Here is a 24,266-nt window from a genome sequence, read left to right on the forward strand (position 1 = left end):
GTGCTCGTTTAAGCGAGAAATCACCGGAAAGACCTCGTTCGAGAGGCAAGAGGCGTCCAAAGGATACCGAACTTGCACCAGAAGACACTTTGGAAGCGAGAAACAAGGGACTCGAGATACCTATCACGGTTCCCTTCCCGAGGCGGCTGCAGAATACCAAAGTTAATCAACAGTTTGGCAAATTTGTTGAACTTTTGAAGAATTTGGAAGTTTCCGTGCCGTTCACTGAATTGCTGACTAAGGTACCCTCTTATTTAAGATTTATGAAAGAAATTTTAGCACGTAAGAGGACTATTAATGATAGTGAGACTGTAGCTTTGACTGAAGTGGGGTCAGCCCTATTTCAAAATAAGTTACCCCCTAAGCAATCAGACCCTGGTAGTTTTTCGATTCCGTGTCACATCGGTATGCAGTTGATTGATAATGCGTTATGCGACCTAGGCGCTAGCGTAAGTGTCCTACCTTTGTCTTTGGCTAAGAGACTTGGTTTGACAAAACTGAGTTGCACCAACATGACTGTCCAGATGGCCGACCGTAGTCTATCACGGCCATTAGGTATAGTAGAAGACGTACCTGTCCAGATCGGGAAGTTCTTTATTCCCGTCGATTTTGTTATCTTAGATATCCCCGAAGATGCACACACCCCTATTATTTTAGGGAGACCATTTCTATCCACTGCCCGTGCAGTGATAGACGTCAGTGGGAAGACTTTGACATTTCGGGTAGGGGATGAGGAGCCGATTTTCATCGGTCCAAGTTCCGGAGAGCTCCCATGCAAGTTCAACCTTGCAATGCTCTTTCTTCTATTGTCCCTATTGTTGACGCTCCAGATGAAAATTTGGAGAATATTGCTGTCATTGTTAACCCTCCGCCTCAGATTGAGAGCAAGAAGGAGGCAAGTTCGTCTGTTGTCCTTACTGCAGGTACAGATGAAAGCGAGGATGGGACTGTCAAAGGACATGGTGTGGCCATTATCAATCAAAGTGGCAGCAAGGATGCTAATGAAGACAACAGAGGAGCGAGAACGAAGAAAGTTCGAACCTACATAGATTGGAACTACATTCCTCCTACTGTCGCAAACGGTGATTCAAGCTCATGGAAGATGAAGAGGTCGGTCAGTATCGCTGAGGTGACGTCCTCCAGTCAGAAGCCCACGAAGGGGCTACTGAAAGCTGATGAGAATTAAACGGGGAAATGCCCCGTGTAACAAATTGTAATAGACAATTTTGAATTTCTTTTAAACTTTGCTTTATTGCGTTTTAATTAGGACAATTAGTTAGACAATTTTTTTAGCATAAACTAAGACTATAGACTGTATTTTCTGCGTATTTGGTATTTTGGGATGTGTTTTATGCAGGTTTGGGGAAGTTTCACGCATTTCGAGGAAGTAAAGATGGAAATTCAAAGAGTCTGCAAGAGGAAGTCCTCGATCGAGTACTTTTTGTACTCGATCGAGTGGAAATTGGTTCGATCGAGCTGCCTGGTTACTCGATCGAGAAAGGCCAAGGAGGAATAGGTCGATCGAGGGGATGCTTACTCGATCGAGCATAGGGGACATCAAAAGTCCTCGATCGAGTGATTTAAAAACCACTCGATCGAATGGTATGAACAGGACACGGGAGTTTTCTTTCTTAAAACTCTTATTTTCCTAATTCTATTTTCATTTCACCCTAATTCCGTCTAACCCCCTCCCTAATTGCGATTTTCACTCCCCCAAATCCCCATTTTCTTGCCCAAAATCACCAAATCCGTCACCTACATTCCATTGCTAGCACTTTAATCTTCAATAGCCCCTTGTTTTTCCCTCTATTTGTGTTCATCTTCACTGTTTTTAAAGGGAATTAGGGTTTGCGGTTTTTTCGATTAAAATCCGCCTTTGTTGCTTATTAATTTGAAGTTTAATTGCTTTCATAGGATCATCATCATCAAGTAAGTGTTTCATTCACACTCTTTGCTTTTCTCTTCGATTAATTCGAATTTCTTGAGGTGATTTTGAATTAGGGTTCGAAAAATCCATGTCTAGTCGAATTTTTTCGATTTAATTGTGTTTATACACCCTTAATTAGCTTGTTGATGATCTTATCGCAATTCCTCGCTGTTGTTACATGTTTAATTCGAAATTTGCGCGAGATTCCGCGACTAGGGCTTCTCAGTCGAATTTTTCGACTGCTAGACGATTTTTATGCTGCCGTGCTTTGTCTAACTGCAGTTCTTGCCTACTTGTTCTTTGCCGTTATCATTTTTCCGTCCCCTATCGCCATTACATGCTGTAAATCATTGGGAATCTTGTACTGTGAGTATTTTTCGTCTGCTAGGAGTCCCACATGCTTTCATATGCGGCTTCCATGCCTCTTAGTCTCCTTTAGCAGTCATTATTTTGTCACATTATCACCATTCACTTGCTGCCAATTCGAAAATCCAGAGGAATTGTTGGGATTTTACTTGCTGCAGAGTCGATTTTTTCGACTTTTAGGGACTTACATGCTGTCACATGCTGGTTAACACGTTATTTTAGCCACGGTTAGCAGCCGTTCTTTCTTATTTAGTCCCTTGATTTGATTGCAGGATGGATGTTAGTTCTTTGCCTTCTATTAGTACGTCCTCCAGCCCGTCCGTGAGCGAGTCAGTGGTCCCTGCTGTCACCACTACTTCACCCTAGTCACCACTGCAGAAGACCGCTTCTCCTTGTTTCACCGGACAGTTTACACTTCACTAGCTCACCGGGGAGCTCGCCTTCGAGCTACACCACCACCACTCCCGCCAGGCCCTTCTCCATGCTTTGGACGGAGGACTCACCCCTCGGTTCCCGACGCCCGGTATCTTGCCACCGAGGCCGCATCGCGAGGCTAGCCGATTAGCCATCACTTCCACTCCCTTCGAGGTGATGTTACGGGAGAGGGCGCTCTCACCCCTTTACCGCGGATGCCCACGGTACGTTTTACTTCAGCGGACCACCGGACTCGGTTAGCCGCTTTACTTCGTTGCCCCCTCTCCTCCACCCGTTTCCTTGCACGGACTGACCTAGAGACCATAGGAATTTATGAGGAGGTCTGTAGTTTGTTGAACGGGACGGGTATGTCGGGTCTGATCACCATGCAGGAAGCTGCTATTCGTACCCCTACATACGAGTTTTTCAGCTCCTATTCTTTTGACACCGACTCTTACGATGCTGACCACTCCAGTTCTTGCATTCACTTTCGACTCCGCAATGAGTCGCACCACTGGACTTTGGCCAGGTTTTAGGCCTAGTTAGTGACGGTCCCACCGACCCACCTCGAGACCTCCTTCAACCACTTTGGGCTGCACTTTCTCACACCCCCTTCTCCTCACGGAAGGGAGCTCACGTTCACTTACCTGCCCCCCGTTACTACTTGCGTCTGATAGGAGAGACCATCTTTGGGCGACCTGAGCCCAATAACGTGACCAACACTGAGCTAGCGATTCTCGCGGGGTACCTCAACATTGACTACGGTACCCCGTTTGTTCTAAACATTGCCTATCTAGTAGCTCAGCATTGGAACGGAATTGGGACTCGGGTCAAGACCGCTGTTGTCTGCGGCGGGCTAGTGACTAGGATTGCCCGCCACCTTTACCCCACTGAGCCTGGACTTACTGCACCCGATAGGATGGCTTACCTTAACCTGGGAGCCATGACCGACTTCGACTGGTTCCCAAAGGCGAAGGGGAGCGCGAGGACGTGGAAGATTTGTGGTTCCACGTCTGTTACCTTGCCGTGCTCTACCCTTCCTCCACTCTTACCGCTCCCGTCTGCTGCTGAGTGGGCGAGGCCACCTCCACCCACCTACCACCTTACCTTCACTCCTACTTCTTCTTCTAGGAAGAGGAAGCGGGAGGCCGGAGCGACTTCTAGCTCTCAGGCTCAGACTCCGGCCCAGACTCAGACTCAGACTGGACCCACACAGACTCCCACACCTACACCTTCACTCACTCCACCTCCTTCCGATCCGTCCTTTCCGGCCAATTTTGTCTGCCCTCCTGTTTTAGGGGCGCCCGAGGTCATGGACCAAGGGCGTCGTGATGCCTTGCTTTTGGATATGTGCAGGTACATTACTGAGATGAGACGAGATATGGCTTTGGCTGTATTCCCGCTCAACGAGTACCACATCCGAGCACGGCGACCAGTTCCAGAGGGGTGGCCACATCCCTTCTTCTACCGATACCCAGCGGACGGGTACCCTCCACTGCCTTCTGACTCAGAGGAGGAACCGGAGGAGACACCGGTAGCACGAGAGGTGCGGTTCTGGGGGCCGAGCGGCGGCACAAACCGAGCCGCCGAGAGAGGAGGAGAGTGATCCCCGTTCACACCCGGTCCGGAGGATCACCGAGATGATGACGGGCCGAGTTTCAACCTTGTCTGTTGCTGGTTTGGGGAGACCGTTTTGTTGAGTCGGAGTACCTAGGAGACGGCGGTGCCGACGACGAGTAGCTACTGGTCTACCCACTTCCCCAGTTTTCTGGCTGGTTTGGGGAAGTTCGCTTTTGTATGTACATTACTCTTTTCATTTTTGTCTCCTTTATTTTTTTATTATTTTGCTGGTTGTATACCCCCATCCCCCATCTTTCTGCTGGTGTATGCTGGAGGACAACGAGGGCGTTGTCCGTTTCGGTTTGGGGAGGGTATTGCATCCTTTTGAGTCTGCATCTGCATTTGTTTTGCATTCACGTTTAATTTCTTGCCTGCATTGTTGTTTATTTTCAATAAAAATCAAAAAAATCAAAAAAATTAGAAAAATTTCAAAAATTCAAAAACATTTCACGTTTATTTTTGCATATAGGTTGAGTCGGAACGGTAGATTCCCGTGATGAAATTGCACTATAACTTGTCATATTACTTGAGCCTTGCACTTTTATTGATAGTCTTTAGCCTTGTCATACGCATAATCTACGAATTTCTGTTCAAATATAAGCTGACTGTTTAGACTTGACCAATAAACTGGCAAACTACTTAAAAATTCTGAGTTTTAGAGCCATAACTGGTGACATTCATGACCAGTTCATTAGGAATTTTGAGAGTAGTACTCCTTGCATAGCATGTTTGTCTCATTTGCACATTTATGACATTCAATTTCTCGTCAAATGCACATATTCGAGTTTGTGGTTGGTGTCACATGCAGGGAGGGTCTTGCAAATTCCCCTTTCTTTATATCTTTCACCCACTTAGCTCCACATTAGCCAAAACTTGCCTTTTTGACCCATTAGCTACATTCCAAACTAAGCCTGCCTAGTCAAGCTAGTTAGTTTGTCCTTTTGTGGTATGTTTTCCACTGCAGTTTGGCCTGTCATTCTTGTTGGGAGTTGGTGTTTGTATTAAGGAAGGAGGAAAAAGAAAAAAAAAGTATTGAAAAAAAAAAAGAAAAAAAAAGAAAACGTGAAAGAAGGAAGAAAAAAAAAAGAAAAAAATATACATGAAAAAAAAAAAAAAAAAAAGAGCTGATATGAAAAAGAAAGAAAGAGAAATTGTGTAAAAAGTTGTACCCTCTTGTCAGAGTTGAGAAGATGTTCGAAGATGTACAATCGACAAGAGTTGTTTTTCGATTAGTTGTTTCGACGGTGTCTTTAAAAGGGAAGTTTGTAACCGTCTGACTCCTCCGTTCTATCCTATATTTTTGAGGAGATTGTGCTTTGAGTCTAGTGAGTTTTGTGCCAAGTGAAGGGCACTAGTACTTAGTTTTCGATCGGTTTGAGATCCGGATGGTTTCATTATGGTCATGTTAGGAACTAGCTTGACGCTCTTACCTCCACATTTCCATAACTTGTTTTGCCTTTTCTCACCCGAACCTCACTATTCCCATATTATTTGCATACCCTCGGTGACGGACATTATTGGTTGGAGTGTGTGCATTAGTACTTGAATTGTCTTTCATTTTTGTTGCATGCATGCTATGTAGGTCGCAGTTAGGTGAGTGACTGTCTTTTCTTCTCTCTTCTACATATTACATTCGCCCTTTGCTTCATGAGAGAAGAGTGACCACGTGAGAGTCCGATTTTGTTGGTCTTGCAAGGTCGATAGGTCGACTTTATTTCTAAACGACTTATAATTCGTTTATGCGTCTTGATTGCTTGGCTTTAATCGTTGATTTTTGTTGCATTAATTTGGCTCAAGTAGACAAGTTAAGCTAGCTACGAGTTATCATTTCCGTTCCATTAGTTTAGTTTTGAGTTTACTCGAGGGCGAGTAAAGGTTTGGTTTGGGGAAATTTGATACGTGCCTAATATATAGTCTTTTTGGCCTATTTCAGCACGTATTTCTATGCATTTCTATACTATTTTTATGGTATTTTGCCCCGAATTGGCTACTTTGGTGTATTTCGTCCTTTTTGTAGGAATGATCGCGAAAGTGGTGGAACCATATCCCTTTTTGTCCTTTTTGCATGCATTTAGAGGAGACGGAGTTGTCCCAGAGTAGAGTACCGCACTTGGAAGCGTCATGGCATGCATTACGAGGCACTTGGATGAAGGCGTGAGCTGAATTGAAGATAAGAGTACTCGATCGAGTTGTTTGTTGGTCGATCGAGTGGTTTCTAGACTCCCTGATGCTCGATCGAGCTATCCTTTCCTCGATCGAGTAAGCTACACATGACCAAGTCCTCGATCGAGTAAGAAGCTGGTCGATCGAGGGACTTCTGCTGAGATGATGGTCGATCGAGTGGTTTAATCCACTCGATCGAGAGGTTTTCACGGGCATGGGCTTTTAATTAGTCCGTGTGTTGTTTATTTCCGCAAACCTTAGTTCTTTTCTATTTAAACCTAAGTTAATTAGGTTAATCTATCTAAGCTTTGACATTAGAAAACTACTGCTACTTTTGCTACATTGTTTTTACTTTCTACTGCTACTCTTATTTTCGGGATTGCTTCATTGGATTTCGTGTTCTTTACGCCGGAATTTGCTTGGATTGTAATTCCTCCCTTCTCTTTATTAATAAGAATTACTTGTTGTTTTAATTTCTCGTTTATGTTATCATTTCTCCTTGCCCTAATCTTCATTATTACGTTTTGTCATTTATTCATTATGTTCTCTGCTGGAAATTTATCTGCTGTTAGATTAATTACGAACATGAGTAGCTAAACCCCTTTCATGTTGGGATTAGGGGATCTGCGGTAGAAAAATGACGATTTAGTGAATGAATTGGACGAATTGATTAAGAGACCCTGTCACTATAGCAATTTAACTGTAATTGCCGACCTAGTTGAGTGCACGCTTCTATGTCACCCATTAATCTGGCTACAATTAATCCTGGATCGAATGATTGGACTAAATAGGCCTGCTATAAACAGTAGACTACCCTAATGAGGACCAAAGTTAAGTTAGTGGTATTTTAGGGTAGGAAGTGGACCGAAAGGACCTTCTAACATCCGTCTCACATTAGTTCGTCTGAGTCATTTACTGCTAAGTTGTTGGACTACCGTAGTGAACCGAAATCCCGACATGTCCCTCTCTTCTTGATAGTTATATCGTAATTTACCGCTTTAATTCTCGTAGTTTAGAAATCAAAATTTAAACAACCCCCAATTGTTACCATAGGATTAGAATAGACAGCTATAATTACATTTCCTCCCTGTGCATTCGATACTCGACTGCCTCTGCTACATTTTAGTTGAGACCGTTAGGTTTTATCTTTGATAGGGTTGCGATAGCCGTGTCACGACCCTATCTCCCTACCCTAAACGGATACTTCGTTAAGGAAGGAATTCTAGAACTCTTTCACGGATTTCCCGAACCTTGGCACTATCTCGAGAGGAAGCTAGCCGGAATCGAGATCTTTCACGATTGCTACTTCATTCCTTCAGAAACGGTTCCTACCGTCAAAATCCGTCAAGCACCTTGCTTAGACAAACAAGCTGTTAGTCTATTGTTTGGAGAGGATCGATATGTTAGGGCCGCGGAGGATGAGATCATTACCATGATACTTCAAGACGATCACTTCAACCCTACCGCGTTAATCACAGAAACAAACGCGAATAAACAGAAAGGATAGAGAAAATCAATCAAGTGGACCAACAATCAAGGAAGACTCTTCAAGCTCACCACTGGAGAAGGAGAGATGTTCAAAGGAGAACCAGAAGACGATGAATTCGAGTCAGAGTCGGAGTCAGAGTCAGAGTCACAGTCTAGAGAAGTCACTAAGGAGTCTCCTCCTGTCGTCATCCCCATTCCCTTTGTTTCTCCTAGCTTAGCCTCGAGTAGCAACAGTAGTTCGGGAAATGTCCCAACCACTGTCCCTTTGCTGCCACTGACCACAGATCAGATGGCTTATTTGTTTCAACTTTTCTCAAACTTTAATATGAATAAATCGGGGGTTACGCTTACTCTTTTGTGTTATCTTGAGTGCAATTCTGTTTACGATGATACTGAGGATGACCAAGACCCAGACTCAATTGAAATACCTCCCTACGTAGCCAAAGAAATACTACAGGAAGGGGAAGGGGGACCAGTAATAGAGAATACCGAACCCATCAATGTAGGAACCGAACAAGAACCCCAAGAACTTAGGATAGGGACTACCTTGAGCTCTACCGAAAGGGCCGACTTAATAGACCTCCTACACGAGTTCAAAGACGTTTTCGCGTGGTCCTACAAAGACATGCCAGGGATCGACAGGGATATCACCGAACATAGAGTTCCGATTAAGCCAGGTTTTAAGCTTGTAAAACAGAAGCTTCGTCGAATGAGAACAGAATGGGCTCTCAAGATTAAGGAAGAAGTCGATAAACAATTCAAAGCCGGGTTCATCAAAGTTTCCGAGTATTCTAACTGGGTAGCCAACATAGTACCTGTACCCAAAAAGGATGGGAGAATCCGTGTTTGTGTTGATTTTAGAGACTTAAACAAAGCAAGTCCTAAAGATGACTTCCCTCTACCACACATTGACATATTGGTGGACAATACTGCAGACCACGCATTACTATCCTTCATGGATGGGTATGCGGGTTATAACCAAATCAAGATGGCCATATAAGACATGCATAAGACCGCTTTTGTCACACAATGGGGAACCTATTGCTATACGGTAATGCCGTTTGGGTTAATAAACGCCGGAGCTACATATCAACGCACCGCAACTACGCTCTTACATGACATGATGCACAAAGAAGTTAAGGTATACGTAGACGACATGATTGTCAAGTCTAAGGATAGAGAGGAGCATATTGCGAACCTTTGCAAATTTTTCGCAAGGCTACGAAAGTACAACATGAGGCTCAATCCTCAGAAGTGCGCATTCGGGGTAACATCTGGCAAACTCCTGGGATACGTCGTTAGCCAACGAGGTATAGAGATAGACCCTTCCAAGATCAAAGCCTTGATCGAAATGCCACAACCTCAAACAGAAAAAGAAGTCAGAGGATTCCTGGGAAAAGTGCAATATATAAGTCGATTCATATCGAAACTCACCATGATTTGTGAACCTATCTTCAAGAAGCTCAAGAAAACAGATCACACCATATGGGATAATGATTGTCAGAAGGCATTTGATCGAATAAAGGAGATATTGGCTAAACCACCACTGCTCATGCCACCTCAACGAGATCAACCTCTTGGTTTGTATCTCACGGTAACCGAAACAACCATGGGTGTCATGCTATCTCAAACCGTAGGAAAGGAGGAAAAGGTCTATCTACTACCTTAGTAAGAAGTTCTTGGAGTACGAGTGCAAATACTCACAACTCGAAAAGACATGCCTCGCTCTTGTGTGGGCAACGAAGAAGCTACGTCATTACATGCTTAGCTACTCCGTCAAAATATACTCCAAAATGGATCCAGTCAAATACCTCTTCGAAATACCCGTCCTCAACGGACGTCTAGCAAGATGGACTTTGATTCTCTCAGAGTTCGATCTCAAGTACGTGCCCCTGAAAGTTATAAAAGGGCGCGCCGTTGCCGAATTCTTTGCAGAAAATCCCATCAATGATGCACAAACAATAGACACTTGGTCATTTCCAGACGAGGATATACTCCAAACTGATGTAGACTCCTGGGACCTTTACTTTGATGGAGCATCAAACTTAAGAGGATTTAGAATAGGAGTGTTGCCCATTTCTCCTGAAGGTGAGCATACACCGATCTCTGTCAAACTCGACTTCGAGGTGACAAACAATGCTGCAGAATACGAAGCTTCTCTCATTAGACTACAAGCGGCATTAAGCTTAGGCATTAAAAATCTCAGAGTACATGAAGATTCATCCCTGATCATCAATCAAGTTACGGGATCTTGGAAAATCCGAAGCGAAAGCCTAGCACCTTACCAAGCCAGAATAGACCAAGTTGCCCAATTCTTTGATCACGTGACATATCTACACTTACCTCGGGAAGAAAATCAATTTGCAGATGCTCTTGCAAAACTCGCATCTTTGATTAATATGCCAGATGACATGGTGGAAATGCCTTTATGTATCGAACGAAGGTCAGAGCCAGCTTATGTCCACCAAATCACCGATGATGAGGAAATCGCGCAGGAACCCTGGTTCCAAGCAATCCTAAATTTCAAGCTCAACGGCACCTATCCACCGGATATGGACAAGAGGGGACAACGTGCTATACACCTGCTAGCTTCCCAATACGTTCTCATGCAAGGAGAGTTGTACAAAAGAACACCTCTTGGTGTAATCCTACGTTGCCTTGATCATTCACAGGCACGGAAAGTGATGGAAGAAGTTCACGATGGAGAATGCGGTCCTCATATGAGTGGGCCCATGATGGCAAAGAAAATCACACGTTTGGGGTATTATTGGACCACAATGGAATCCGATTGCATGAAATACGTAAGACATTGCCACAATTGCCAAATCTTCGGGAATGTACAACATGTCCCTCCTTCATTGCTCTACACGATGACATCTCCTTGGCCATTTTCTGCCTGGGGAATTGACATAATCGGGAAGATAACCCCGGCCGGGACAGGAGGTCATTGTTTCATCCTAGTGGCAATTGACTATTTCACCAAATGGGTAGAAGCAGCTTCCTACACTAGTCTCACGACTAAAAACGTGGCAAAGTTCATACAAAACAACATCATCTGTCGATACGGTTGCCCACATGAGGTCATTAGTGATAATGGATCACATTTCCAAGCCAAGACGGAGCAATTGCTAGCCAAGTACAAAAATAGGCATCACCACTCTTCGCCCTATAGATTACAGACTAATGGCGCGGTAGGGCAGCAAACAAAAACGTTGTCACAATTCTCAAGAAAATGATTGACAACTATCGAGATTGGCCAAGCAAGATACCCTTTGCTTTATGGGGATATCGCACATCTGTTAGGATACCCACTGGGGCCACCCCTTTCTATTTGACTTACGACATGGAAGCTGTACAACCACTCGAGTTATAAATACCATCCTTGCGTATCTTACTCGAAAGTCAAATCCCAGAAGCCGACTGGAAGAGGGATAGATATGAAGAACTCATCCTCCTGGATGAACGTAGGCTACGCGCCTTACATAATGTCCAAACATATCAAGCACGTATCAAACGAGCTTTCAACAAAAAGGTTAGGCCTAGGAACATCAAAGAAGGAGACTTAGTACTCAAGTCGGTTAGAGCTCTTTTACCCGTTGATCCACGGGGAAAATTCAAACCTAATTGGGCCGGGCCATTCCTAGTCAAGTCAATACTTCCAGGGGGTGCGGTTAGAATCACAAACCTAGATGGGAATGAGTTTTGCAACCCGACAAACCTCGACCAACTAAAGCGGTATTATGCCTAGAATAGGAACAAAAGCGCGCCTCGCGTAACCCCACGTGTTGCTCTTGTGGCACTAAATAAACAGCCCCTGGCCAAGCTGAAATAAGCTAATGTCACTCTGCTCTTGCATTTTGACAAATTTGTCATCCTCATATCATCAAATAAACTAAATTTTCACCTTAAGAGTAAGCAAAAAGCTCATGCTTATTTTCTAAGTTCATTACAAGCTCTTGCTTAGAACAATTATTCTTTTACATTTACTCGAACTACGCGCAAGGGTTTGATTTCATTTTTTTAATGAATATGTAGGCAATCATTCACAGGATACAACCCATTTATTTAAAAATGTAAATAGAAGGACATTTGCATTGCATTTGGAATTCGACAAGAATAATAAATAGAAAATCACAACGGTTTCATAACCAATTAACCTTTTTATTTTATTCATTTTCTAATAATAATACGCTACATAATAATAAAAAAAAAATTATAGGCTAGGATTCTAAAAACCCTACCTTTTTATTACAACAATAATAATAATAATAATAAATAATAATAATAAATACTTGGGCTATTCCTCCATTTTTCCTTTGCCCTTGTCATTCTTGTCATACTTCTTATCACGACCTCGAGCCGGACGCTTTTGCGCCACTTCGGACCTAATCACCAACGGTCTTTCTCGAGGCCTAGACTTCCCACTCTTGTCAATCACTTTATCCACGGCAGGAGAGGTCCTTGGTTTCTTTGAAGGGTGAACAACTCGAAACCTGGCTTCTTCCTCTCCCTCAGTCAAATGCTTCTCTTTCTCTTTTTTCCACCTCGCGCACCTTGTAGTCAACGGGCTCGCGCTTCCTCAGTCTCTTGCGCTCTTCCGGAGTAGTAGCTTTCCTCCATCGCAGATAAGAATCCGACACCCATAAGGCATTAGCAGAAGAGTTCAAGAACCATATGTTTCTTTGGGCCCATTTAATGGCCCACTCCCTTCGACTCTCAGTAGTAAGCGCCACGGCAGTCTGCAGGACGTTATCAAGCTTCGGGATCGTCTGTTTTAGTCCAACCTGTCTCATCAACCTCTCCGGGAAGATGCACACCATGAATTCCAAGCCAGGAATGCGTGCAGATCGGGTAGGATCCAGGGAAGATACTCCAGTGACAGATTTGAGGTGCCACCATGGTACAATCCATCTAATCAAGGGGCCATCATCACTCTTCAGCTTGTTCTCCCAATAAATGCAGACTCGAGTGAAGGCCACCATGTACAGCCTAGTCCTCATTGCAATCGAACGAGCATGATAAGAAGGAACATGAACTGGGGGCTCGATTAATCGGAGACGCTCCATAAGCCAAACCTACCAAAAGCAGGTATTAGACATCAAAAAAAAAAAAAAAAAAAAAAAAAAAAAAAAAAACAAAAACGAACACAAAAAAAAAGGTTCTTTTACCTGCAGAATAACGGGACTTCCCAAGTACGGCAGGTCACAGTTGGCTTTCCTATTATCCAATCCCAACAGGATCTCTCCTAAGCATAAACAAGTTGGGCTCCTGCGCAGCTCCATTTGCTCAACAAGGCCCAGAAGACGGGGATCACCTCTCAAGTCTTTATCAATATGCCCTTGGAAGACATACACATGCAACAAACAAAACCCAAATGACCTTCGCCTAGCAACATAAGAAACGGTGGGGGTCGGCCCTATTAATGAAACGGTCAATGAAGTCCAACATTCGCACTCCCTTTGAGGTCACTAAACGGTCCACCTCAATTCTAGTCAATCCAAGCAAGTCTCTAAATTTGCTCTTATACCCTTGCGAAGTAGAAGGAATGGCGGGCAAGTGTTCCGGGTCCTACCCACCGATTGCAGCAACTTCTTCGGGAAATGGGCAAATGTCGCCTCCAGGGAAAGCAAAAACATGATAATTCGGGTTCCAATAATCAAGACAAGCATCCAAGAACGGTTTGACAACCTTGTTGAGCTTCAAACTCAACAACGATCCAAGATTATAGGCGCCCATATCGTATTTCTCCATGTTGGAAAACTCATTAGTCCACTCTTTTAGGCGAATCTCCAAAGTATTCATGATGAGTGCTTATATTAAGAATTTTATGTAATTAGACGAAGAAGAGACGGAAGAATTGTGTGAATAAAAGCTCTACCGACGTCTCTATTTATACTAAATTCTGTTTCCTAAAATCTGCAGAAAGCGAAAACACTGGGAACAGGGCGACTGGCACTGCGCGCCTCTTCAAAGGGACGCAGCTCATGCTGCGCCTCTTCCTCAGCTAGGTTTCTGTGATTTTCCGCGCTGGATCTTTCCTAAATTCCTTGACGAATAATTTCCTATTCCTACGGGTTATTATTTTGGTAAATACGTGGAAATTACCATATTTCGTGTTTCCTAATTCCGCGGGCACGCGTTTCGAGACGATATCAACATTTTCGTCATTGTACCACACTTGTATACTCATTTTAGGAAATAATTTTCATTTTAATTCATTTTAGGAAATAACTTTCATTTGTAAATTAACTCATTTCAAAAATTCATATATTTATTTCACTTATATATATTTCTTTTTTCTTATTTCATTTCTAACTTATAGGTTTCTATTTTTTTCTTTCTTTTTTTAGGGGTAACCCTCCCTACCGTCCGGTCATTTCCGTCAAAATTTTTGCATTTTCGCGTTTTCTCTTGCATTTTTTGCATTCCTTTGAGTCATTCGTTTTGCGCTAATCTAGGTCGTGTGTATATACAAATGTATGATCTACGTGATTTCTATGTAAATTTCGGCAACATGACGGCGTAAACCGTCATCTACCAAACCTGTTCAAAGCTAACCTGCATATACAAGCAACACAGCAGTAAAGGCACTCAGGCCATCATATATATAACAAAAAGGGAAATGTACAATAAACTGGGGGTTCGAGCCCCAAGCCAAGTCCGAAATGTCCAAAATGAAGGTCCAAAATGTACAAACGTGCAAAATACAAATACAAACAAAAACTAAACAAAACTACTGCCGGTGGCCCTCTAGCTCCGCAACTCTTGCCGCGAGAGCAGCAACCTCGGCGTCTCGAACCTCGAGCTCCCTCAACAAGCGAGCCGTCTCCTCCCGAGACTGGGCCAACTCTCGCTCCAGCTCGCGATCCCCCTGTAAACAACAAAATTGGCTCATGTCAATCATTTCAAGCAATTACAAGAGAAGTCGGAAAATCAAAATTCAAAAAATAAAATGGACACAAGGTTCATACCTGACGACCTCGACCGCCGACAAGTGCCTCGACGGCAGTAGCTCGTAGCCGGTTGGCCACCCTCCATAACGCCACGAACCGAGACGGCGCTACCTGCATTTTCAAAAAGAAAATTCTCAATATTTGAATAAGTTCAATCAAATGTGTTCCTACACAAAAATTATGCAAATTAGAGGCTCACCCTCCGAATCAGATGCTGCCAATCGTCCAGGCCAGCATCCGTCACAGCCACGTCAAAATCACGCAGCTCGGAGATCGTCGTCCTCCCAGTTGCGTCAGTGTACTCGAGGGACTCTGGGTACTCTGAGGGCTCGATGGCCGCCGCCTCAACCTCCTGCAAAGTCAGATGTTTCTCATTAATCGATGATCTTTCATCTTATTCTCAAAATCAAATAAAGGAGAGTAAAGATGCTTACCACAACCGGCCAGTACGCCAACCTCCCGTAGAGGAACGCCGAGTAGTCCTCGCCAGGAAGAAGGAGGGCGTCGCCACCAACGCCAGCCAAGTCAGCCTCCCTCTCGGCCTCAGAAGGCTCCCTGAAATTCGTCCTAGGAGGATCGATGGGAACCGTCAACACATCCCGGGAGCACTGACGAGCCAAGCGCTCGCCCAAGTACCACACAGGACCCATCAACGTCCTCAACAGTAGCCGGCTCGAGCTCCTAGGACGAAGGACCTCAGCCACAAAAGGAGGCGCTCCAGCGTACTCCGCCCAAGGCCTGGGCACCCACTGAGACAAGACAAACAAGGAATCATTCTTATGATCGATTAAAGGCAATATAGAAGCAAATGAATATAAGTGAGATGCTCACGCTGTCCAGCTGAAGAGCGTTCACGTCCCGCCGGTAAACAGCGTGAGAGGAACGCTTGCTCCTCGTCCTGCACATCACCCAATCCCTCACGACGGGATAGGCCCTCTCCAGCGGCTCCGTCCTCTTGGGCGAGAGGCTCGGAAAGTAGGAGTACACCCACGCCTGTGAAGCAAGGTAGTCAATAAAGATCTTTCGTAATTTGATAAAGAAAAGAATTGATTTTAGTCTAAATGAAGGTTCATACCTCCAGCAGCAGTCCAGGTCCGACAGCAGTAGGAGAAGTCCCCTTTTCCATTAACTCCGGAGGAACCATGGCCCTCATGAAGCGAACGAGGACCGCAAAACCAGCAGTGACCCAGTCCCAACGCCCTAGGGAACTCAGGTCAAAAAGGAAGGGAAGAAGCTTCGTCAACAGCCTCTCTCCCTTGTCCCCGAGGTAGATCGAAGACAGAAACCACCAAAGCCACAAACGGGCCTTTTGCTCAGCTGTACAGGGAGGAGGAGCCGTCTCTCTCCCATCAATCGTCACCAGCGCCGGGGTCTTCCCCGCAATGTAGTCTCGGGCATAGGAACTGGGCACCAAACCAGGCACTGTGACAGGCTTCGGCGACAAGTTCCAGCCGATCAACCTCCTAGCCTCGGCCGAGTCCACCCTCATGGCAGTCTCCGACCACTCCACAGCCTCAGTCCCACACGGCATACCAGAAATCATGCCGTAGTCCTCCAGAGTGACTCCCACCTCACCGAAAGGCATGTGAAAAGTGGAAGTCGTGTCCCAGAATCGGTCCAAGAAAGCGCGGACCAGGCTAAGGTTAGCCCGCAGCTTCCTCTTTGCGATATCCCTCAATGCCTGCACCAAGGCACCAAAGGCTCCACGCTTGATCATGGCGCGCTCCTCCGCCGACAGCCGCTCGTAGCACTCCATCGCTGTCGTGTAACCCGAGAACGACCTGATGTTCCCGGCCTCCTATTGTGATTTAAAACAAAAGCTATCTTTAGTTTTGAGTGAAAGTTGGAAAATATGAGCAAGTGAAATGAAAGAAGGTGAGTGATGAGTAATGAATTCAAAATTACCAAGCTCTTCATCGTCCTGTAGGACAGGTGACCCTCTGCAACCCAAAGTAAGTGCCTGCTGTCCCAGGTCTCAGCCCACGCGGGTGCTCCCCTCAGCTGGCGACCTCCCCGTCCAACGTTGGCCCTCCTCGGGGCCTCCTCGTCCTCAGCAGCCTCCTCCTCGTGGACCTCGTCCTCAGTAGCCATCACCGCGGCGGTGAAAGCCTCCTCCAAAGCCTCCTCGATGGTACGAGAAGGGTCCACAGCAGCGTCTATCTCCATGGAAGTTCTCCCAGAAGTAGAAGTCTCATCACCTACAACATTAAAGCAAATTTAGGCCGCGTCACGTGACGACGAGCCTAAGTTAAGGGATTTTCGAGCCTTCGGAAGCCCTGAAATCGCTCTTTTCTCGCCATCTTTGGCCGCATTCTCACAAACCCAATCACTCATGTGGTAGTTAGGGTCAAGTCAAGCCTAAGTTGAAGCCTAGTCATGGGTTCGAGTCGAAATTTCGGCAGCATTTCGTTATTATGGCAATTATGCTCTAGAAAAGTGTCCTGAAAAAGCCGTCACAAACCAAAATTCCGAGATGGTAGGACGTTTACCCACCATCCAAGGATCCCAAATATCAAGTTTCATCGCAAATGGGCGATCCTAAGGCTATTTTCGAAGCAATTTACGGTTTAGCTGTGAAACCGTCTCAATTTCACTCAAATGCTCAAAACTCAATGAAAATTCGAAACAAATACATGGTTACGATCCTTATACTATCAATTATCTGTTTCTATTACCAATTTTACAAGGCAAATCCATTTGGGGGAAAAGCCCCAAAATTTTCAAATCAATTGAGTTGAAAACCCTAATTTTTTCGATCCAAATTGAGCAAATATAGAAGATTAATGCAAGAATGATATACATACCTCGATTAGTCATGATGAATGCAAGCTCTTAAATCAAATTTTGGCGGAAATGGTTAAGATTTGAGAGAGAAATTGAGGGATTGTGTTTCGAACAAATGAACTTAAGCCCTCTGTTTATCGCGTTTTTTACGCAGAAGAGACACCCTTGGGAACAAAAGCAGCTCTTGCTGCGCCTCTTCCTGGTGTTCCCTCCATACGAGTTTTCAAAAATTCGTTACGAGTTCGTTATTTGTGGGCCCATCATTGGTGCGCCTCTTCCTCGATGCCATTTTATCTTTTTTTGGTCCGTTTGACGATTATCTTTCGTTCAGACCCGTATTTCTAAGCCAACAGCAGACTATCATACGTTATTTATCGCTTCCAAGACCTTGCTTGTCACAACGAGCAGATATTTCTTCACAGGTGTTTCGACACGCCTTTATTATATTTCCCAGCGAGAGTAAGCGGATAGACTATCCCTCTCGAGACATGGAGATAAGTTCCCGATTATGTTCCCCAATGAGAGTTCACGACCGACAGTCAATTCCTCTCATGGAGATCAACATCGACCCCGATACCCCTTTTTCAAGATAAACCCTTCATATCATTCAGGTACCCCTTTTTCAGGATAAGCCTTCATACTTTCAGACACCAATTCATCTTCAGACCAAAGAGTTTCGTCGAAGCGTCTTTAGTCCCGTTTCGTCCAGAAGTCTCAGGTATGGTCTCTTCTTATGGCTGGCGAGCTTCCTTACGTAGTCTAATGGAATTTAAACGACCTTCCCCGATAGTCGACAGACTCTAAAATGTTCCCGACGACAGGTCCTTGGCTCAGACCCCTTGAGCCGCCTCGCGTCGCCATAGTCGTCAGGTTGTAATCTTCGATTGACCTGATGGCTATACTTTGACTTTCGCCTTGTCCAAGCCTCAGTCAAAGTGGGGGCTCTGTAGATACCTCATTTCTGCACCTCCCGCAAACCACCCGGTGATGATTGGGCCGCATGTTTGGTACGCGGAACGATTTGTGACAGTTCGTAAGTTTATCGTCAAGTGATTGCTCAAACACTAATGTCTACCTCTTAGTTGTCATCTACGTGCCGATACGGTCATTTTGACAGTAATTAGAGTACATTTGGAGTCCGGGCCTAAAACCGTCTTCATTTTCTGACAGCCGCTAAATCCCGAGTCAGAATGTTCTGGAATGTTCCGGATATTTCTATTTCATGTTTTATAAATATTTCACAATCTTTTATTCTTTGGTAAACAATTTCCCGTAATATTCATACAAAATATTAAGGAAACCAAATTATTCCGTCCTTCCATAACTTAAACACGAAAATCTTTCTTCCGCAGGAGGAAACCACTTGGGAACAGACGCAGCAGGTGTTGCGCCTCTTCCAAGAGACGCAGTGACTGCTGCGCCTCTTCCCAGGTCTTTTTCTGCGTATTTCTCGTATCTTTTTCATATCTTTCCGGGATTCACTTCCAAAGTTTCTCCGAAAACCCTATTGCTTCACGTGATTAGTATAAATAGGAGCCTTCGCTCCTCATATTTCTCACGCGAGTGTCCGCCCTTCTCTTCTCCCTTTGCATTCTAGACCTTTGTTCTTACTTTTTGGCGTCTACGTGCTTGAACATTCGACCACGTAAGCTCGGATCCTTCTGAGTACCAGCCTCGTTTGCATGACCGACCAATTTGACCAACTCCACCATAATCAACTTAATTAATCTAATCGTTTTCCTCTTACGAGGGCACTTTCGTATACATTCGAGTCGAGCATCACTAATCGATAACTTAGTTCATCTTGTTTCGTCAAACATGTAAGTCTGAGGGTGTATAATCTCTCTTTTATTCATTGTTATTTACTTTTTGTATCATCATTAATGTAAGGTTCATGTTGAAAACACCTTGTTAAAACCGATTTCTAAAAACCGTGTTTAAAACCCTTTTTACGGATTTCCAGAAGACAAACCGTCGAGAAAGGACGCAGCAACTGCTGCGCCTCTTCGAAGGAGCGCAGTTCCTGCTGCGCCTCTTCGTGAGGCTGCCGCAGTTCCTGCTTCCTTTCTTCTTCCTTCGTCCTCTGTGATTCGTTAACCTTGTTTGTTTTCGTTTGATTCTTTGGTACAATAGCATATTAACCTCACATGTATATTATTCATCATTCATTAGCACGTGTAATTCATCATTAAATCCGGCCTAAATCCCTTATAATCACATATTTGCGGGTTTTTGTCATTAAACTTAATCCGGGTTGTAGGAATTCGATTTGTTCATATCGGATTTCTGGAATTCGACCTTTGATATACTTTCATCTGTCTTTTGTCATATTCGTCATTAATTCGTTGTGTGTAACCTATTTAGTTCACCCATGTCGCTAATCAATCGTTCATTCATGTAAATAATCCGTCTTAATTCCGTCTCATCCATGTTTATTGCATTTATGACCATCAATCACATGTAAATAACGTGTTAATCACTTCCATCCGAGTAAATATGTTAATCAATCCATTAAAATCACCAATTAATATTAACGATTTGCAGTTCCGGCTTCACAGCCATAACTCACCCTTGGAACAGACGCAACATCTGCTGCGCCTCTTCCAAAGGGCGCAGTCCTGCTGCGCCTATTCCAGGTTGAGTTCTGTCTCTGAACTCCGTTGTTGCTTGACCTAGTTTAATTAGTTTGCGTATAGTTGACTATTAATCGTATTATCACCCACTGATCTGTTTGTTAATTCTTTCTTTTATTCTTTTTCTCAAACTGTCCGTTTTAAAGGTGTTTTCGACATAGATCATTGAACCCGATGTAATTATTGTAATTTTATTTATTATATTTGTCATTGTATCTTGTATCATTTGTATGTTTTCACGTGTAATTGAGCATTAAATCCTACTTTGACCCAATTGTATGCTAAATTGCGTGTTCACCGACTTAGTCTAATCTTCACATGCTAGGATTAAAACTTGGATGTTGCATTGCATGCATATAATCGACGATATATCGAGTATAGATGATGTCCTTAATCATTAGTAGAGGCCGCTATCGAGGCGGGCGGGATTAGGTGTTCGATCAAAAGAGCTTCCTAATACGTACCCTCACCCCTTACTCCGGATCTTTGTGAACATCCGTGTTCATTGGCATCCACGAGAGTCATTCTAGACATAGAATGCTAAGGGTAATGATTGCTTAGTGTTCATGTCTCTACTTTGTGTCTTGACATGACACGAGGTATTCGAACGGTTCCAATTTCCCATAAAAATTGGTGGCGACTCCACAAAATGCAAACGCTTGTTCTCTCTCCCAAGCGCCCTCGTGGGGCCCATTGTCCACAACTTGAGTCGAGAGTTCCAGAAGATGAGCCTTGAGGTATTTCTTCCTAGTACTTTAGATTTGAGTGCGATGGTTGCTGAGCCCGAGATTCTTCATGAGATCCGAGTTAAGAAAAGAGAGGATGAATACTTAGAAGGAGTTCGAGTCGCTATAAGCGAAGGACGCGCCAAAGACTTCGACGTTGGACCTGATTATGGTCTGCGATTCCAAGGTCGTTGATGTGTACCTAGCGGTGAGGTCTTTAAATGTAAGATTCTCAAGGAGGCTCATAGTATTCCTTATTCGGTTCATCCTGGTGGTGATAAGATGTATAAGGATCTGAAGCTATGATTTTGGTGGCCGGGTATGAAGAAAGAGGTCGCTGAGTTTGTGAGCCATTGCTTGGTCTGTCAGAAGGTTAAGTTCGAACATCAGAGACCTGGTGGTCTACTGCAACCCTTGGATATTCCCACATGGAAATGGGATTCTATTTCGATGGACTTCGTCATGGGTTTACCGAGGTCGCCGAGAGGAATGAATGCGATTTGGGCCGTGATTGATCGTTTGACTAAGGTCGCACATTTCATTCCGATGAAGGAGACTTGGAGTCTCGAGTAACTAGCGAATGCTTATCAGCGAGAGATCATTCGTCTTCATGGGGTTCCTAAGGATATCATCTCCGACCGTGATCCGAGGTTTTCTTCTCAGTTTTGGAAGAAGCTTCAGTTGGCTTTGGGTAGTGAGCTTAAGATGAGTACGGCTTTTTCATGCTGCAACTGATGGTCAGACTGAGCGTACGATTCAGACGCTCGAGGATATGTTGCGAGCTTGTGCTTTGGAGTTCCAAGTTAGTTGGGAGAAGAGTTTACCGCTGGTGGAGTTCTCCTCCAACAACAGTTAACAAGCTAGTATTCAGATGGCTCCGTTTGAGGCACTTTATGGAAGGAAGTGTCGTAGTCCTTTGTGTTGGGATGATTCTAGTGAGGCTGTCGTTCTTGGGCCGGAGTTGGTTCAACAATCGATTGAGCAGGAGAGGTTAATCCGCGAGAAGCTTAAGGCAGCCCAAGATCGACAGAAGACGTATGCTGACTTGCGGCGTAGGCCAATTGAGTTTGAGGTTGGCGATAAGATTTTTCTTAAGGTTTCACCGATGAAAGGTGTCAAGAGATTTAGGCTTAAGGGCAAGCTTAATCATAAGTACATTGGACCTTATGAGGTGCTCGAGAGAGTTGGCGAGGTAGCCTATAGGTTGGCTTTACCTCCGAATCTATCAAAAGTCCACGATGTTTTCCATGTGTCGCAATTGCGTCGTTATCGCAGTGACCCTTTTCATGTTCTACAGGCTGATGTTATCGAGGTTGAGCCTAACCTGACTTATGAGGAACGACTCGTTCGTATTTTGGAACGTCAGGAGAAGAGGTTAAGGAATAAGGTTGTACCTTTGGTTCAGGTTCTGTGGGGGAGTCAGAAGTTTGAGCAAGAGACTTGGGAAACCGAAGCGTCTATGCGAGAGAAGCATCCACATCTTTTCGAGTGAGGTAGTTCTCTTATCAAGTTTCGAGGATGAAACTTCTTTTTAGGGGGTTGGATTGTAACACCCCTAATTTCCGTAATATAATTCTTTAATTTTATTTTCCCCGTATTTCATATTTTATTTTCCGGGAAAATATCCGTCTCTTGTCTTTTGGGCTCGTTGGGCTCGAAAACGGTGAAGACCCGCTTTTTCCTTGGGTCTCACGTGATTCTTGGTGTAGATGGGTAAGTTTTGGGCCTAAGCTTGAAATAAACTCATTAGCTTCTCTATAAATAATAAGGGAAACCAAACCCTTGCTTTTCTTTTCTCATAATTCTCAAAACCCTAAACCTAATTTCTCTCCTCTCTTCCTCCCTTGTGCCGCACGTTCCTTGCCTAGGATTTCGTGCCGTTCTTCCTTTCTTCTTCGTTCTTCATCATCTTTCGTGCTTAGATCGATCCTACTTCTTGTATTTACCTATCTTCTTCGTAAGTTTTTATGTTTTCGCGTAGTCTTTATAGTTTTTATAGTTTATATATAGATAGTTAGTATATTTATTAGATTCATTATCTTTGGCACGTGGATGATTTTTTATGAAGGCGTGGAAGTTGCTCCTGGAGAGGACGTTTATATCGTTGAAGACGATCTTTAGGATTATTTGCTTAATAAGGTAACTAGGTGTTTTCCTTTAATTGTGTTTATGTCAATTGATGTAATTTACATGATTTAATAATTGATTTGTGAAATTGGTGCGTGTTTGATTGTTTATTATCATGTTAATTATGTTTTCGCATGTTTTGTATATGGTTTAATGTTTTAATTATGTCCCGTATATTGTTTACATGTTTATTATGGGTGTCATGAGCGCAATTAGGGTTTACGAATCAAAACCTAGTGGCGGCATGATAGGCGGCCAAGAGTTCTTTCCAAAGTTATAGCTAAAGCTAGTATAACCTTGATGATGATTCAAGTGTTATAGCTAAAGTTAATACAACTTTGGGTAGTTACTCTAGTTATGGCTGAAACGGGCATAACCTTGGAAATATGAATCCAGGTTATAGCTGAATCTACTATAACATTGGATACGAGTTAAGGTTATAGCTGAAACTAACATACCCTGAGATTTATGGCTCAAGGTTATGGTTAGAACTATTATAACTTTGAGTTTCGTGACAAGGTTATAGTTGAGGTAAGTATAACTTCAAGTCGTATATGTTGAAGTTATAATCGAGGTTACTATAACCTTATATCCAGAGTTCATGTTATGGTTAGGGTTACTATAACATTGAATGGTTAATGTTAAAAGTTATAGCTGAAGTACTATAACATTGAAAGGTTGATACTTGTTTCACATGTTATGTGGCGTTCAGTATCATCATGTAATGCTATGTTTGCATATATCGTTTATTACTCTTGTTCATATAATTGTAGGATAGTCAGTTATATTATCCTATGATTTGATAGTGATGTTATTCACATGTATGTATGGTCAGTTATAATGTACATTGTTTGTGGGCTGGTTGTATAGATGACGTGAGGTATCAGTTATATACCGAACGGAATGAACTAATGCAACCCTTCGGGGTCTGGTGTATGGTCTATGGTCGGGGGGGGGGGGGTAATGGAAGCAGTTGTTATACGCTCTATTCCCCGAGTGTCGTTCGGTGTACAGTTAATTCACCGAGAGTTTGGCCAGGTCTTAGACATATAGGCAGTGGTTATAC

At 43.8% G+C, this 24,266-nt stretch overlaps 1 protein-coding gene across 1 annotated transcript in view; it reads left to right on the plus strand.

Annotated features, from left to right (window-relative positions):
• LOC141607517 (uncharacterized) overlaps nt 1-24,266 on the plus strand; it is a 55,948-nt gene that overhangs the window by 11,676 nt on the left and 20,006 nt on the right. The gene's annotated exons all lie outside the window — the stretch shown is intronic.

The sequence above is a fragment of the Silene latifolia genome, chromosome 10, assembly GCF_048544455.1.
Source record: "Silene latifolia isolate original U9 population chromosome 10, ASM4854445v1, whole genome shotgun sequence".
In the NCBI taxonomy this organism is placed as follows: domain Eukaryota; kingdom Viridiplantae; phylum Streptophyta; class Magnoliopsida; order Caryophyllales; family Caryophyllaceae; genus Silene; species Silene latifolia.